The sequence below is a fragment of the Poecilia reticulata genome, chromosome 7, assembly GCF_904066995.2.
Source record: "Poecilia reticulata chromosome 7, P_reticulata-male-v2, whole genome shotgun sequence".
Lineage (NCBI taxonomy): Eukaryota > Metazoa > Chordata > Actinopteri > Cyprinodontiformes > Poeciliidae > Poecilia > Poecilia reticulata.
The window spans coordinates 6,529,641-6,546,238 of record NC_088836.1 but is presented as its reverse complement, the minus strand read 5'-3'; positions in this window follow the sequence as shown (position 1 = coordinate 6,546,238).

Here is a 16,598-nt window from a genome sequence, read left to right as displayed (position 1 = left end):
TCTTTCAGACAGAAAAAAGATCCTAACCCTATGGGAAGGATTAATATCAGAAAGCCCAGCAACGTGTCCCAAAAACAGAATCTGTTGCCAGTTTGTTTGCAAGACCAAGACATTCACAAGGCTCTACTTCTGGGCTCAGCGTCAGTTTAGAGGAAAATTAAACTGCAGTAAAACATTGTGAGGCTTTGCATTAACATGGAAATTCACTGGTTATGATGACACATTTTTACATTTAAAAAATACATCATAATTTAACGTGCAAAGCAAATGAGAAAAAAATGTTGAACTGCGGTTTAAATTACCCAAAGAATTGCAATCTGAATATCAGCAGTACTGCCATGATGTGTTCAGGTGAAGTAGGACCCAAATGCAGAAGTGCCAGAAGTGGAGAGTTGATGTGAAACTAGAATCAATCAAACCAAAAACCCCAAAAACAAGTCAAAACAACCCGGGTCCTGACAGGTGCAGGTTTTATCTCTGTCCTTTGAAACAGGCTTATGAAACTCCAGCTGTTTTAATGAAATATATCCACAGAGAGAATGCATCACAATCTTTCTAACGCAACAAAATTCCAAGAAAATTTCAGTTTGCATTTCGACCATCGCTATAAATAGAACGGCTTCCAGAAACGGTTTGTTGCTGCGGTCAGGCACTGAGGGAAGCATCTCATTAACCCTGGAGCTCTTCATCCAGAGAGAAGGCAGAGCAACGAATCTCATCAGCCTTTCATCAGGAGAAATCTGAATTATTTAATCACAGCTCTGTGTTTTTCCTTCTTTTGTCAAATTACACTGAGAGGGTTTTAGGATAGCAAAGTGTCTGGCTTAAAAAAAACAGGTGCTTAACCGAGGGAGTTACACTGCCTCCATCTGGCTGTTTTCGTTTTGTAACACATTTAAAACTCATTTCTGCAGCCTTTCTCAGACTAATACAACATATTCAACATAATCATCTGAAATACTATAGATTTATTGCAGAAATAATGACAATTTAAAAAAACATATTTTGAATTACTAAAAGGAACAATGAAGAGTTTGGTCACCGGGACAAAGCTGCATGGCTGCACCTGTCATAGAGGTCCAGTCCTGAATGTAGAAGAGAATATAATAGAATATACTTTATTGATTCCCAAGGGGAAGTTGCTTATTAGTTGACAAGCTACTCCATCCAGGGTGCTAAATGTTAATAAAATATTTATTAGCATAAATGTTAATAAATTGAAATAAGGATTCACTTAAAAATGAATTCTGTTGTGCTTCGGTGCAATAACTACAGTAAAGCGTTCAGTCTTTCCTGGGTTTCTACAGGACATCTACTTCCTGAAGTAGTTTTTTAAGTGACAAAATGAACTGAAGCACCAGAAAAAGAAAAAAAAAACACACTCTTCTCAGGAATCTCTAGAGATCCAATCTGCCCAGACCAGCAGTAGGCAAGACTTCAGGGATCTGATTGCGAACGCTCCTGGTCACAAAGGCCACAAAGAAGGCTGGTTCTGGGACATTCAAGCACAAAGCAGAAGACAAGACGGTGAACCGCCGACTCACACAGACCCTCTGATCCCACATTCCCATAGAACACAACAACGAGCAGTAAGTTAGCAATTAACATGTAAAATGGCTTCATTTAGCTCCATTATGCTGAGTTAGATACGTCTAAGTCTGACAGAAATTACTTTCGGCGCTGCTCAACTTTCCGTGGCTTCATTTTCTTTGTGCTCTGTCAACATCAGCTCCTCGGCACACAGCCTCAGACTGACAGGCGACCGACGGCGCTGAGACACAGCAGATGGATTTTAATTACATCTGAAACAGCGTCAGCCTGCAGCAGATGCAGCAGTTGGACGTTTTGGGATGGAGGTAAAAACTGCAAATGTTTTCAATCGGTCTTCACGCACCTACAGCCATCAGCTCCAACCAGAACTAGAATCAAGGATTTGACAGATGTGCACACATGGCTACAATTCAAATTTAGAAAGAAAGAAGGGATGTTGAGATGAGATGGATTGTCAATCAGTGGAGGATGAACTATTTACTTGTTCTTCTGCTGCTCACCCTTTTCCACAAGCTGCTGCATTACTAATCTGTTTATCACCTTTTAAAAATACATTTGTAATCATTTACAATAATAATCATTCCAAAGGAATGAAGTTTCATTTTGACGAATGCATACTCCTTGGTAAAACACCAATAAGTACAATAAAGTTGCATTTAATTTGGTTTAGATATGAATAATAATTTGAATCCCTTTTATTGTTGCACCATACGAAACAAAAGTGCGTCTCGATATTTTTCAGTTTTTTATTCCCTTGATTCCCTTTTTAAATTTTTCGCAGAAAGTCAGTAAATCAGTCATAGAATAATAAAGTTCTGACTTTACTCCAAGAATATTGCCGGGGTTTTTGGCATCACAAAGCTTTGCTTTGAGAACAAGGCAAATATTCAATTTCCATAGTTTTAGAGTAAATATCTGAAATCACCTGAAGGGTTGTGAACATTTTCAAAATGCACACATTTTGTAATTTAGCAGATTAAAATGAAAGCAGACAAAAGTTATTTCTGTTTTTGCTGTTTGTCTTGGTTCCTTTAAGTCTAGTTATTAGATTCCTCCTTGTTAATATTCTCCAGTGGGCCTCTACCTACAAACACCATTTGAAGCACAGCCAGAGTGGGAGAGTTAGTGTATTCAGGGCATGCTCTGCTCTCCCTGTGGTGTTCCTGCAGCAGGACTCCACATCAGACTCTCTGACTGCTGCTGACTGACATTTGTGTCCTTTTCAGCCATTCAGACAAACAAAGCGCTGCGACTCCAACAGCAAGAAAATCAGTCTTTCCAGGACCACAAATGCTACTTCTGCCTGCTTGACCTTTATCGTGATTTCATTATTTAGGCAGCATTCGGCTCTCCAATGTCTTCACATATTTTTGCCTGATTAAGCAGCAGCAGTTCAGGGTTTTACTTTATATTCATTGAGTCTTGCTGATGCGTGCGGCTCTTCTGAACTAATGGTGCTATGAAATCCTTGATGAAACTAAAGGTCAGACTACTAATCAGTTCTTATTTGTAGTTAAAGGTGACAATGCTTGTTCACACTGATACACAATGTGTTTTTTAAAAATGTGTTAAATTCATCTACTGCAATCGGCACCATCAGCATGGGGCCTGCTGATGGGTTATATTTACATAATCAATTCTTTCACAATATTAAATCTGTGAAATGATCTAACGATGGTTTTCAAAAGCTGCTGAATAAAACGATGTATTAGGGATGTTGAATTTAGGAAAAAAAAGAGTCAATTGTTGCCTAAAAACTCTGAAATTCTGAGATTAATTTAAAAAAAAATTCTAGAAAAAACTTGGAAATTCAAAAAATTTAAAATGTGTAATGTTTTTTAGAAAATTTCAGAGATTAATCTCAAAATTTCTGATTATTTGGCCGAAATTGACTTTTTTTATTTTATTTTTTTCTCCAGCGGCCTTAATGTGTAGCTGTAGCTGGAGATTATGTTCATCTAAAACCAGGAAATGCACTGAGAGATGGCAAAACCAATTCTGTCGTCTTCAGAATTCGTTCAGATTGAATGAATTCAACAGATGGTTAATTAGGTAGCAGGACTTCAGTGTCCATGAGCATAAAGTGCTTTGATATCACTTGGCAAATAGTAAATGATTCATACATGTACTGATGCTTCACCTGGTCTGAAGGACACCAAATTCACTCATTCACACACACATTCACACGCTCGATAAATTATTCAAAACATCAGGCTGATTATTCTTGCATGGATGGTTCTGGACAGGAGAGGACAGAGGTCGGAGTCCCGGTACTGAAGAGACCATACCAAATCAGTTTCTAGTGATATTATGCGCAGGTACATTGGAATAAGAAGCTCTTGTGGATACAGTTTTATTTCAGACACAACGAAACCATTCCCTCATACCAGCACAGCATTCAAAACATAGCAGAGGATTATGAGAAGTAATTTAATCAGGAGACAAAAAGCAGTTCATGATATTCAGATGTCAACAGAACCAACCAATAAAACAAAGGTCAAGAGAAGAGAAGACGGAGAACAGGATATAAAGTCATAAATTAAAAAACTGAGTGAAGAAAGCTGTGGAGAGTGAATACATGAAGCAAACCCATCTGATTTGTAAAAAGTGATCAAGAAAAAGAAAAAAAAGTCAGATTGCTGAAAAATATGCATTTCCTCTTATGAGTGAAACTGTCACAAAAACTGCCTGTCTAAAAGAGCAGCTTTTGGAAGGACCAAAACAATGATGCAGGTGCAAACGTGTGTTTGTATTGAAGAAAAAAAGTATTTACACTCACACAGACCATGTTGCTTTGCTAGCACCGTCTTTGCTACAGCCAAAGCTGAAGTAAAGTTCCTATTTGTAAACCGTTAGCATCCACATCTGCCCCTCTAAGCTTTTCGGCTCTGATTCTTACCTTCTCTGCATGAATTGATTTTAGAATCTTTCCAGCAGAGAACATCAGCAACCCTGGCAGCTCCTTGACCTCTTGACCTCAGCACACAGAGAGAAACGCAGAGCCCACAGAAATACACAGAGGACAATCAGATGCACTCAGAGAGGGAGAACAGAAGCGGCGTAGCTGATGGTTTAAGGAGGTCCTTCGTTCCTGTGATAACACATTCAGGAGGAAGACGGTTCTGTGGGAAGACACAGATTTATCCAAATAATCATCTTGCACTATGTTATAAGTAACATAGTGTTGGATTGTGGATGGATTGTGCAATAAATGTTTGGTATTAAAAAACATTTGGTGATCTCCGATTCATATAAGTTTTGATTTAATCCGTATTGTTTACTCCCATCCGCCATCCTGTCCTTTTAGTTGTCTTTTTGTTGTTGTGTTATATCATTGAAAATGTTTTTACTTTAGATATGCCTCATTGTTTGAATTTTGCTGGATCCTGAACAGATTTGATCCTGTCAGTTAATAATTGTGATGTTATTAAAAAAATCCAAAATAAAGCACTTTTGCGCTTATGTTTACAATATGAAATTGTTAGATTATGTTCTGTCCCACCCTCCTTTTTTCATTGGCTGTGAGGTAACTTTGGGTCAGGAATGAGTTCATACTGCCGACTGTGTCCAGGTTTGTTGTTTTATGCAGCTGAGATTGTTTGGGGTTGGTTCTCCTCCCACCTTGCAGACTCACCTGTCTTTACTTCCTCTCACCAAAAAAAAAAAAAAACGTCTTATGGAGGGAACCATCACTTCAGAAGCTATTGCCACAAGAGAAAAGATATCAATAAAGTTAACCAAGTTAACTTTATCACTAGAACAGTGGTAGGCTCCAAGAGACAGAAGTGTTCATGTTAGCAGCTTCAGCTTTCTTCAACGCTGAAAAGTCCAGTAACTTTAGTTTGATTTCATCCAGAAAGCTACAGCACATCTAGTATCTTCAACATCTGCTCTATAATGTAAAAATAATTCACCGTAACTTCAAATCAAGCTTTTAAACGCAACAATAGGCTCACTTGGTGTTGTGTTGCATTCCAACCAACTTAACAGCATTAGCTTAAGCAACAGTTTGAACTCACCACAACACTCAACTTCACAGGTCCACACAACAACACACACACACACACACACACACACGCACACGCACACACACACACACACACACACACACACACACACAGAGAAAGAGCTTTAGCATATTGTCTTACTTAATTAGAGAAGCAAGCACTTATCATCACACTCAAAGCACCGGCAGGTCAGATGGGCAAACACTCACCAACAGCAGTGGAGTTTGCAGACAGGAAGTGGCTGCAGGGAAGGCTGACAGTGCTCACAAAAGAGTCTTCATCTGTTGTCATGGTAGTCCTAGATTTCAGCGACGGGTTGGGCGAGTCGGTCACCATGGCCATTCTAGCCGCCACAGATTCCATAATGGCTGACGTACAGTGTGGCTGGCAGCTCTGTGACACCGGGGGTCAAACGCTGTGATCAGATTGGAAGTGTGGCTGCTGACTTCACACCCCAAATAACCTGTCAGCGCATGAGAACAGTGCGATCCAGTCAAAATGTCAAAAGTCACTCAAGTCGGAACCCAGCAAACACCGAGTGGCGCTTTCAGAAATGTTCTCTGAAATCTGCAATCAAGGTGGAAAAAAAACACACGGAGGGGTTTCTGAAATTTAAAGCAGGATGAGGAGACTGAAGAAGTTTAGATTTATTAAATAAGCTCCAAGGCAGGTACTTTGAAATAGAAAGTATGGAATAAAAAAATCACATGTAAATGTTGTCGGAGCAAAACATCCCAAACATCACCCAGAAAGTGTTGATCCATATTTTGAACTTTTCCATTGAAATGCTGATTTGCGACAAAATCAATTCCTTGAGAGTCCTTTCAGACGACTGTTGAACATCTGTCAGATGCTGTCATTCAAGATCAGCATTAGTAACTTTAGTCCAAAACCGGCAGCTCAAGCAGTTCTCTTTTCCTACAGAAGAAAACAAAAAACAGAGTTTAAAATGAGACATACTTCAGATTGATTTTTCTTAGTACAAACAACATTTTGAATTAAATATCACACATTTGTGTCAAAAATAAATGTCAAGGAACTGGAGACATTTCTCTAGTGTGTCTGTTTCTCAAAGAACCTCAGATCCCTCAGAATACAGACCAGATTTCTGGACCGTGTTGCCAGAGGTTCCAATTCTCCCCCAAATATTGACTTCTCCAAAACTAAAGCATCAAGTCTGTGATTCATAAATGTGTCTCAGAAATACTTTTCTGCTATTCCACACTGAAGATTGTCCAACAACTATTTGCATATACATTTCTCTCTTTCAAGGATGTCTAATCTTCACCTGATTTAAGGCTTTAATTTGTTTGTTGTGTTTTTGAGCTCAATGAGATTTGAAAATGGTGGAATGCTGATGTAGATCCTCGGCTCTACAGAACGATCCAAAGTGTTTAAGTAGAAGGTAACTAGACTTCTCAAGTCTAGTTACCTTCTACAGACGTCAGTCTCTGTAACACACAGCTAAAGATGGAACCGGACATCCGTGGGTGTCCGGTTCCATCTTTCTAACAAGTAAAACAATGACATGCTTTCAAGAAACATGTGAGGAGTGATCTGCTATCATCTCAGTTTATTTCTCAGGGACAAAAGTCCTGGCAGGGGATAACTTCATTTGTTTAGTTTTTTTTTTCTGACTCTATTTTGAACAGAAACAGGGTCTCTTCTGCAGTGGAAATGAGTGAAAAGCTGCAATTCAGCTGTATGAACATAGGTGTATGTTTGTGTGTACGGTCCAAGCAGCTAACATTCATGGAGAGCTACGTCAAGGCCATCACACACCATAGCTCTGCAGTAACAATATTGTGGCATATTTTCATGCTGATTTCTTTTTAATTGAAAGCCTTCAGGCAGTGAAACAGATGCTTCCAGAGCTGTGATATACGGGGTTCCGGTGCTGCCGAAATTTGTGACTTTTGCGTCGTGTTATTGGCTCCGTGCAAAATGCTTAAAGATGGAAAGCACATTGTGACATTTGCCCTTAAGTTACGTTAGATTGAATCTCATCATCTTAGAACTGCCATCCATTACAGTCATGGAGCTAAAACGATTTAAAAGGTCATCAGCAGAGGCTAAAGGCAGAGTGGGTAATGATGTAAGACCTCGGTTAGAAGATCCGTGTCGTGTTCGTTAATGTGATGTTTTCAAATGATCTCTGATCAACTTTTATTGGTGGGAGATGTCTGTCTTAATCAGGACACACTGTGATCAACCACATCAGTGTTTTACTCAGACTTTTTAACATAATCAAATCCAAAATATGTCCTTTGTTTTGGTTTGCTTCTGTTACATGCAGAGAAAATTGAAGGTTATCTAGCAAAGCAACACCGCTTTCACACTTTTTGTCATAATGGATATTAAAATTGTCCTCTGTAAGAGCCCATAGTAATCAAAGTAAAAATCTGACTGTACACAAAACCAGAAATGGTCTAAATGAATTCAAAGACAGAAGGACCTGGACTGAACACATATCCTCACCTCTCCAACATAGGCTTCCTCTGTTTACCTACCTTCCTGCAATCATCCTTCCGGAGAATCTACCGACACAAAGCTGAACACACAAGAACGCAGCTGCCTCCCAGGGTGAAGGTTTCCAGTGAAACCACACCATGAGACCCACCACCCTGCTACAGACTAAAGAAACGGGTCAACTATAGCGCTTAAATGATGTGTGGCGTGGGTGTCAGCTAGAAGTGGAAGGTTGGCTGGAGAACATGTTGGGATTTGTCTTACAGAGGTTGTCCGTCAGCATTCAGGTATGGGCACGTTTCCTGCCAGAATCCAACACACACACACACACCCCGCCTGGACACAGGACTGGTTGTGTGTGTGTGTGTGTGTGTGCGTGCGTGTGTGTCTGCGTGTGTGTGTGTGCGTGTGTGTGTGTCATTCATGTGCAACACTTCAACTTGTTTTCTCTGGTAAGACATTTTCTGGTGCAGACGTCAGTCTCTGTAACACACAGCTACTTGGATAAACAAACACACACTGTGATGTAATGTGTCCTAGATAGGAGTAAAATGTTAGAGAGCCTTATTTTTTATTGATTGATGTCTGCTTGATGAACCCAGCCTCGCTTGAATTAAAACGATGCATTATGCAGTGTAATGTGGGCTACATTGATAACCGGCAGATATTTTGGAGGAAAACTTGCTCTGATCCAAACAGACAGCATCTATCCTACTTTGGATGTAGGATAGATGTTTCCTCTAGGAGTCAGGTTGGTTTTATTAGTTCTCCAAAACCCTGACAACTCAGGGTTTGGACCAGGAAGCTTAACACCACCTTTTAATTATTCACATTCATTGAGTTACTGGGAAAAAAAGGTGTCATTCCTTTGAAATCAGCAACTGGGTAGAGGTTGTTTAAGTCTTCAGTAGGGTTTTTATGGAGATTGATCCATAATCTCCATAAATTATGGAGATGTCCCAGTATCAAAGCTACTGGGACATCGCTGGCACCCAAGAGCTCTCAGGACAGAATCATTAACCATGAAGCTTAGCTTACATGATCTGTACAGATGATTGATAGCTGCAACTTGTCGTCCATCAATCATGGCTTGATGGATGACACCAGAAGCGTATTGGTTAACTTTGCATCTCAAGTTTTCCCACATCTCTTCATATAAGCTCTAGATCATCATTAGGGGAAGAAGGTTGCGTTATTTAACTACCAGTGGGATGCGTCGTTTCCAGAGAGTTTTCCAGGCTCCTGTAATGATTCTTACACCACTGGCACATGTTTAGCAAGGCTGTTACGAAGAGTAATCGCTGTCATCTGGAACAAAAGTTTCTGAAGCTCTTGGGTCAACACCCTTTTGTTGCACCGTGTAACAACTTCCAGGCATGCTCAAGCATGGTCGGGCTCCTCTGTTTCACAACCTCAGCTCTAACTAAACCTACGGGGGGGAAAGACAGCTGCACATTCATTTGATTTGAGGAGGAAATACAGAAATACCAGTTCCATGCAGCCTGCTGATAACAGTCCTATCGGTCCAATCAATCACACAGGATTCTGATAGAGTCTGAAAGTATAAGAGCTTTAGAATAATGTGCTGGGGGTGAGTCAGTCAGCTTTAGAGTGTTTCAGCTTGTTGCTCTGATTGTTGTGACTACCTGCTTGCACACTCACTGTTTTCCTAAGCTGCGGAGGAATGAGCAAGAGGCATGTGCAGACACACACACACACACACACACACAGGAGACACACACGGTGATGCAGTGAGAAAGCTGCTAACAGTGTTTGGACGATTAGCACCCTGGCAGTTATTTCATTCACTTGTTTACACGGCTTTACATTTTCTCGGTCAACATTATAGGCTGGTATTTGAAAAACACAATTAAAGTGTCTCCAACACATACAACGGGGGTTAAAAACTTTGGGTAGTTTCTATGTTGGTTCTGTGGCGCTTTAGGACATTAAGCATCCTCCAGGCAGTTTGTATCTTTCAGAGAAATGTCTTCTAAGAAAAACATGAAGAAAAACATGAAGAAATTTCCGTAGAGAAATTTCCCAGCAACTCGGTGTTCATCATCCTCTGTCCATTATATCAACTCTAACTCCTCTGTGCCTGTCCAAACCATCTCAGCTTTGGCTGGACCCACTTGCTCTAAAACCTTCTGCATGTTGGAGCTCACTAAGCTACAGCAGACTGAATGTTTCTATGTCAGCAGCAAACAGACAGTGGTGCCGTCCTGGTTAAATGAAGCCTTCAGTTGGTTTTATTCTGCAACTCAAATCCACACAACGGCCTCCCTGGAGGTGGCTTTTTCCTTCTCTGCCCTTTATACCAGGTAAGGTTTTTGGTTTCAGTGTTGTTAAATCCCCACTGACTGAGCTGAAAGCCGCTACAAACCAACTCCCGGCTGAAAGAGAAAAAAGAAACTCCTCCACAAAGGGACAGAGAAGAGTCTTTTCACATCAGGTCACAGAGCTCTGAGCTGCAGGGCTGCTACTGTTGACCGTCTCCGTTTGGTTCAGAAAACACACAGAATACTTTTAATTTGATTGAGTCTTCAGACGTGTACGTAAATGTGTTGGTGCAATAGGAAGGAAAATATTCAAATCCCAGTAAGTCTACAGGAAAAATAAAAAATTGCACAATTACAATAAAACTGACAAAGCCAAGAATATTATCAGTCCCTGATGTGAGGGAAATGGGCAGAAACGTGTGAAGATTGATTAATAAAATGACTACATCAAAAAGGGAAACAAAAGCAAAACCATGAACCATTACTGACTGAGAATCCAGAGAGGAGCGGGGGAAAAGAGGGAGTCTTTAAAGTCATAGTCAATAAACTGGAATATAATTAAAAAGTTGAATTATTTCTGCAACTTTATTCACCAAGTGAAACACATTATATAGACTAACTATGCAAAGACTGATGTTTTTACGCTTTCATTTTAGTTAATTATGATAATTTTCTGCAAACAGCTGATAAACCTTAAGATTACAGTAATCAGACCAATACAAAGAAAATCTGAATGCAGAAATATGGGCTAAATAAAAAACAAAGTACCACTTTATAGGTTATTTTTCATATTCTTTTAATCTGACATAATTATAATCTATATAATTCTATATAATCTATCAAATACGACTGAACATTTGGAGTAGTAATTTCTGGATGCTCAGCTTTTGGGTTTAAGATCTAACGGCTGATAAAACTAGGGTGACTTTGTTAAACACCAGTGAACAAAAGGGGAGCACAGGAATTGTGGATAAACTAAAATGAATATAATAATGTAGAACAATGACAAACAGGAACCACAATCCTTCACACAGTGAAGGATTGTTTTTAACCAAATACTAAATGAAATAAATGCTTGACCAATAAAAACAATACACCTATGAATGAAACATTTTTTAATTATGTATGTTATATTTTCTTTTGTTTACGACTTGTTGCTCAGTGGGCCTTTTGTCTGTCTTGTTATTTGCTTAGTTAAATCCTTCACAGTGTTAATAACTCTCCAGTACGCTGTCGGGTTGAAGCCGTATCCACACCGAGTCAAACGTTAGAACCTCCTGGCCCAGTTGGCAGCTGCCCGGTCCTCTCGCTGAGCATGTCCTGTTTATTACCTCTCTGTCTCATCTACTCACATAGTGTTGACTGTACATAAGAAAATATTTTTTCCATGTAATACCAGCATTTATTTATTTTATTTTTATTTTTTTTTTAACCAGCTTCCTGTGGGAAGATTTTATTTTGTCTCATGTCACTTCCTGACAATGTGCTGCCATGGGTGATCGCCCTTGTCACCCATATCAGAAACCGCCGCTGCTCAAGGAGCTGTTGGAAAGGTTGGTGATTGTGGAGCCAATGTGAGAGTTTTACACAGAACCCAGACAGACGGGTGACTTAAAAACTCCTTAAGCACACATGCAGGAGCCAGTGTGAATCCTGAAACCTGCTTTGCAAACCTACACTGATTCTGTTCACACCATCTTACTTTGCAAACCTTGTAAACAAACATTACTCTGCCATATTGAGCTAATCTGAGATTTCCCAGCCTCTACTTTCTTTGTATAATGATTAGTAAGAAGAACCAACACTGGCAATGTTTGGGGATTTTTTTTAATTATTTTTTTTTTACATCATTCAACATTTCTCCTGACCATGTTAAAATTAAAACTAATCTGTGTGTTGAATTATTCATGTGAAAGAATGAATCATTTTTTAAAAAATGAACAGCTGTACTCATCTTTAATGTGTGTTTTGACACATCTCTGGTGTTGATGTCAGAGCCTCTTACTGTGTTATTTTATCACATGTTCATTCTCTTTAACAAAGAATCATTTTCCCTTAAAGCAGAATGAAACATTAATGTATGAATGTACTAAAGCTGTATATCCAGTCTGGATAACCGAGGACAGGGAACAATCAAAAATCACAAAAACTCATTTTGCTGTTCCTGTTCACAGCATCAGACGTTTGACAGCCAAAGGAAGTTTGTGTCAGAAGTCAGATGTGGTTTTATTCGCCTGGGGTCAGAGCAGCCTGCAGTGAGCGAAGTGCATCTGTAAATGTCAAACCAACTGCTGAGCAGATGGACGAAATAAAAAGTAGGAAATGATTTGATATATAACAATAAACAATCATCTGCAACACCGAAAAGGTCGTGAAATGAGCCTAAAACTTACGGAAAAAACTGAAGGTATGTGTTTAATCATAATTCCCTTTAATATGTAGAGAAGAAGAAGAAAATCCCGTGCCGTCTCTGCGTGTGAAAGCAGTTGTTGTCATGTTTGAACCTGCAGGAACTTTCATCCTTGCTGCTGTTGCTTTTAACGCCTCAGACATGTTAATTGCTGCTCTGCTTGCACTTCGTTTGAGCTCAGTAAGACTGACTGTTGTGATAACCGCCGGGTGGTGGCACTGCAGTTTGCCAATGGACTCACAAAATCAGTGCTGATGACAGATACATAGAAAGCCCTCTGAAAACATTTCTGTGTTTTGGACTAAACAAAAGCTGAAACAGCCTACTTAGAACAATATGTTGTGATTAAAGCAAACTGGAGGTGAGGATTCTGCAACAGAGGAATTGCTTAAACTGCTAAAAGCAACGGAGGAGGAAGAATTTGTGACTTATAGCTTAAATTGCTCATTTTGCTTGGTTTATAACTCGTCTCCTTGGGTTTCCACTCTCTCGTTTTTTAATTTGCATTATATTTATCTATAATATTTCACAACTAATATTACCCAACAAAAACATTGGGACTAAATATACTGAAGCCACTCTCAATCAGTAAGATTTCCATCTGTTCAAAGGAAAGTCTTTGGTCGTGACCTCAAAATTGGCAATCTGAGATTGTTGGTGGGACATTCAAACCCGCAGCTGATTTACCCTCACAAAGACAACATTTCTAGAAAAACAATCTAATAAGATGAGCACAAAGCCATAACAATCCAGAACAACATAACATCAACTTTATGTGAAAATGCAATAAGGCCATCCAATGCTCTGCTTTGTTTGCCTCAGTTCTCTTAAATGTTGAACCATCTCTTGGTGTTGAGCACTTGATGAACAACTTCTGCATAAACGCAGACTGTGGAAGAACCACAGTGCTGTACTTTTGGACCTCAGTGCAGCATTCAGTGCCTTCAACGATGTTCCAGCTGGAGAGCTGGGCTGGACGCTCTTGTACAGATTGAGTAACTAGAAGGACTAAACAAAGAAATAACCTAATTAAACCTAATTAACCTGAACCCAGCCTAATTAAAACAGTTTCTCTGCGTTCACTATTATTCAGCCACCTAGCAAAATTCACAATTCATTGAGTTTAAAGAGGTGGATTATTGCATTTGACAATAAGGATACTTCAACTCAAACTACTATTAAACAAATCACACAAACATAAGTGATGTCTTTGGACAAGTTATAGTTTGGAAATCTCTGAGATTTACATAATACACCTCAGAGCTTCGTTATTTAAAAAGCTCTGTGTTTTATTATCTCTGAGCTTAGTTTGTTGAAACCTAAGGACTAATTTAGGTTTTTGCTTTAAAGTACCTACTGACTGCCTGACCATAAGCAACATTTTGGAGGAATCATAGACACAAAACCCCGTCTCTGCAGCAGCATATGAAAGTCCTATCAGCACACAATGCTTGTTTGTTTTATCTTATGGCCTAATAAAAGTCAGATAACACGACACCGATGAGGTAACCTCACACAGTCTGCATGGAGGATGTGGAACAGGTCTGCTCTTGCCTCCTGTTCACCGAAATAGGCTACTTACATTAAGCCAGGGGCTACATAAGATTTGCAATGAATACAGGCACTGTCTGCATGTTATGATGTATGACTTTCCTGCCTCCGGGTGCTGCCAGAGAAGAAGTCGGTGGTCTAACACAACATAATTACTCAGGATGTAAAAGATGCACTTGAATGAGACTCCATGATTCATTTGTCTGCAGTGGCACCTGACCAGATAAAGAGGCAGAATGGGAGGATAAAACCTTCTAGACGTGACTTCTTTAAAGTTAGAGATTGTGTTCCACTTATGAAAGTTGACAGTGGGAGTTGTGTAATTCCTTGACAAACACTGCATGAAGTGCACATAATCTGCTGTCCAATCAGACAGTGAGGTTTTAGGGGCCATCAGATCAGACAGAACTGTGCAAATGCTACTGTTACCTCAAAGTCACCACTTTGCCGAAGCTTATTTATACTTTCAGACAACTTCACATCACCCTCATGATTGTGACACCTGAGCTGAGGTTGCGTGGACCTGCAATACTCAAGACTATCTGGTAAACACAAACAGAAACTACCCTAGAAACCAGCCATCAGGAATGAAACGTTAGGAAACCGGGAGGCTGTTTTCGTGTTTGTTGCGTCTAATCTGCTAGTTAAAGCAGATCACTTACAGAGACGGTTTTTGTTTCATAAAAAGCTCTGAAACTAGACTCCGGACATGGAAAATTCCTCTTCAAGTACCAAGATATGCCTGTTCTGCTCTGATCTGATTGGGTGCAGTCTAAGGTGAGTGAAAAGCATGCTGACATTCACGTTATAGTTTTACTCTTATTCCATTTGAGTCGTCATGCGATACCAAAACAGGAACGTCAAAGAACAGAAACCCTTCAGCGAAGTCTCAGAATCGATAGCATTTAGCTTAAACCGCAACATAACTTGTTCCCTTTATGGTGGGACTAAATGTAAGGGGTTCTGAACAAAGTTCAGAACAAAACAACAACTTGAGTCCCAGACATGACGAGCCGGTGATGCTTCACGTGAAGCAGATGTTCCTGAGGTCATTAGGGAAACTTCCCACTGCCAGGTGTTGCGCTTCTTCTTTCTGACGAGTTTTGTAGGAGCATTAGTTGTTATTTGTTCATGTGCCAGAGAGGCTTGCTCAGGATTTCCCTTTTGCCAAGTTCACAAACAACCTGCCCACCTTCACACTATCTACAACAATGTCTACTCTGTTAGCATAGTGTTGCACAAAACAATCTCTTCAAACAGAGCCGCTAGCAGCGGATGTGAAAAAATGTAATTAATCAGTAGCAAGCAGGAACATCATTTTGTATGAAATTAGCAACAATAAAAACAAAGAAAAATGTAAAAGTAAAGAAGTGTTTTCTGATAAATCGGATGAAGATGAAAGAGATTTTTTTTAAAGTTTTTTTTCATTGACTGTAACCCAGAAGAGAATTTGACAGTATTTCTTCTTACATATTGTGATAATCAATCTCCTTCTTATGTCAGAGCTCTGATTGGACCACTTTCCTTCCAGACTGCAGGATTACTGCGGATTCCTCGAGGATCTAAAAGTAGAATAGGAGGCAGATCCTTTAGTTACCACACTCCTCCATAACCAACTCCCAGTTTTATTTCATAAGGCAAACATCCTGTCTTGAAACACTCCTTTTTGATAAAGTCTATGGTTAGACTGGCTTAGCCCTACAGCATTAGGGCTGCTGTAGGGCTTAAGCTGCTGGAGAATTGTTTTTCTCACTCTGCTTTTTTCCCATACTCTCCATTTATATATTGCTTATAGTCATTGTTGAAATTGTCTTTATGATCCTTTTTTGTTTTTGTTTGATTTTAGAGATTATTTCCTTAAGTATGTGCATTTCCTCTTGAGAAAACAATGGCGATTTTACTGAGATTACCAATGTCAACCTCTTAGTTTTTTCTGGCTCAGCACCTCTCTTTAATTGACTCCAAAATGAAGCAGCTAACAAAGGAACTATTCTTGTGTGTGTGTGTGCGTGTGTGTATGAGAGAGATAGAGAGAAAGAGAGAAAGAGAGAGAAAGAAAGCAAAAGTATGATGAATTAATTGGAGACATCCAACTCTCAGCCACCAACACCAGCAAAGGGTGCAGCATCCTCAGCCAGCCAACAAGGTGCTACCTCAGAAAAGCCACATGAGGTAAGTCATCAGTAAAGCTTGCTATGCAGGTCGAGCCTCAAACTGGTGCCCCTCGCCCTCCGTCCCCCAACAAGTAACACATTGGACTGGCACCAGCCAGAACTCTGAGGGATTACTAGGGCACATTACCTGTCCTTCGGGTTAGCCAGCTCCAAA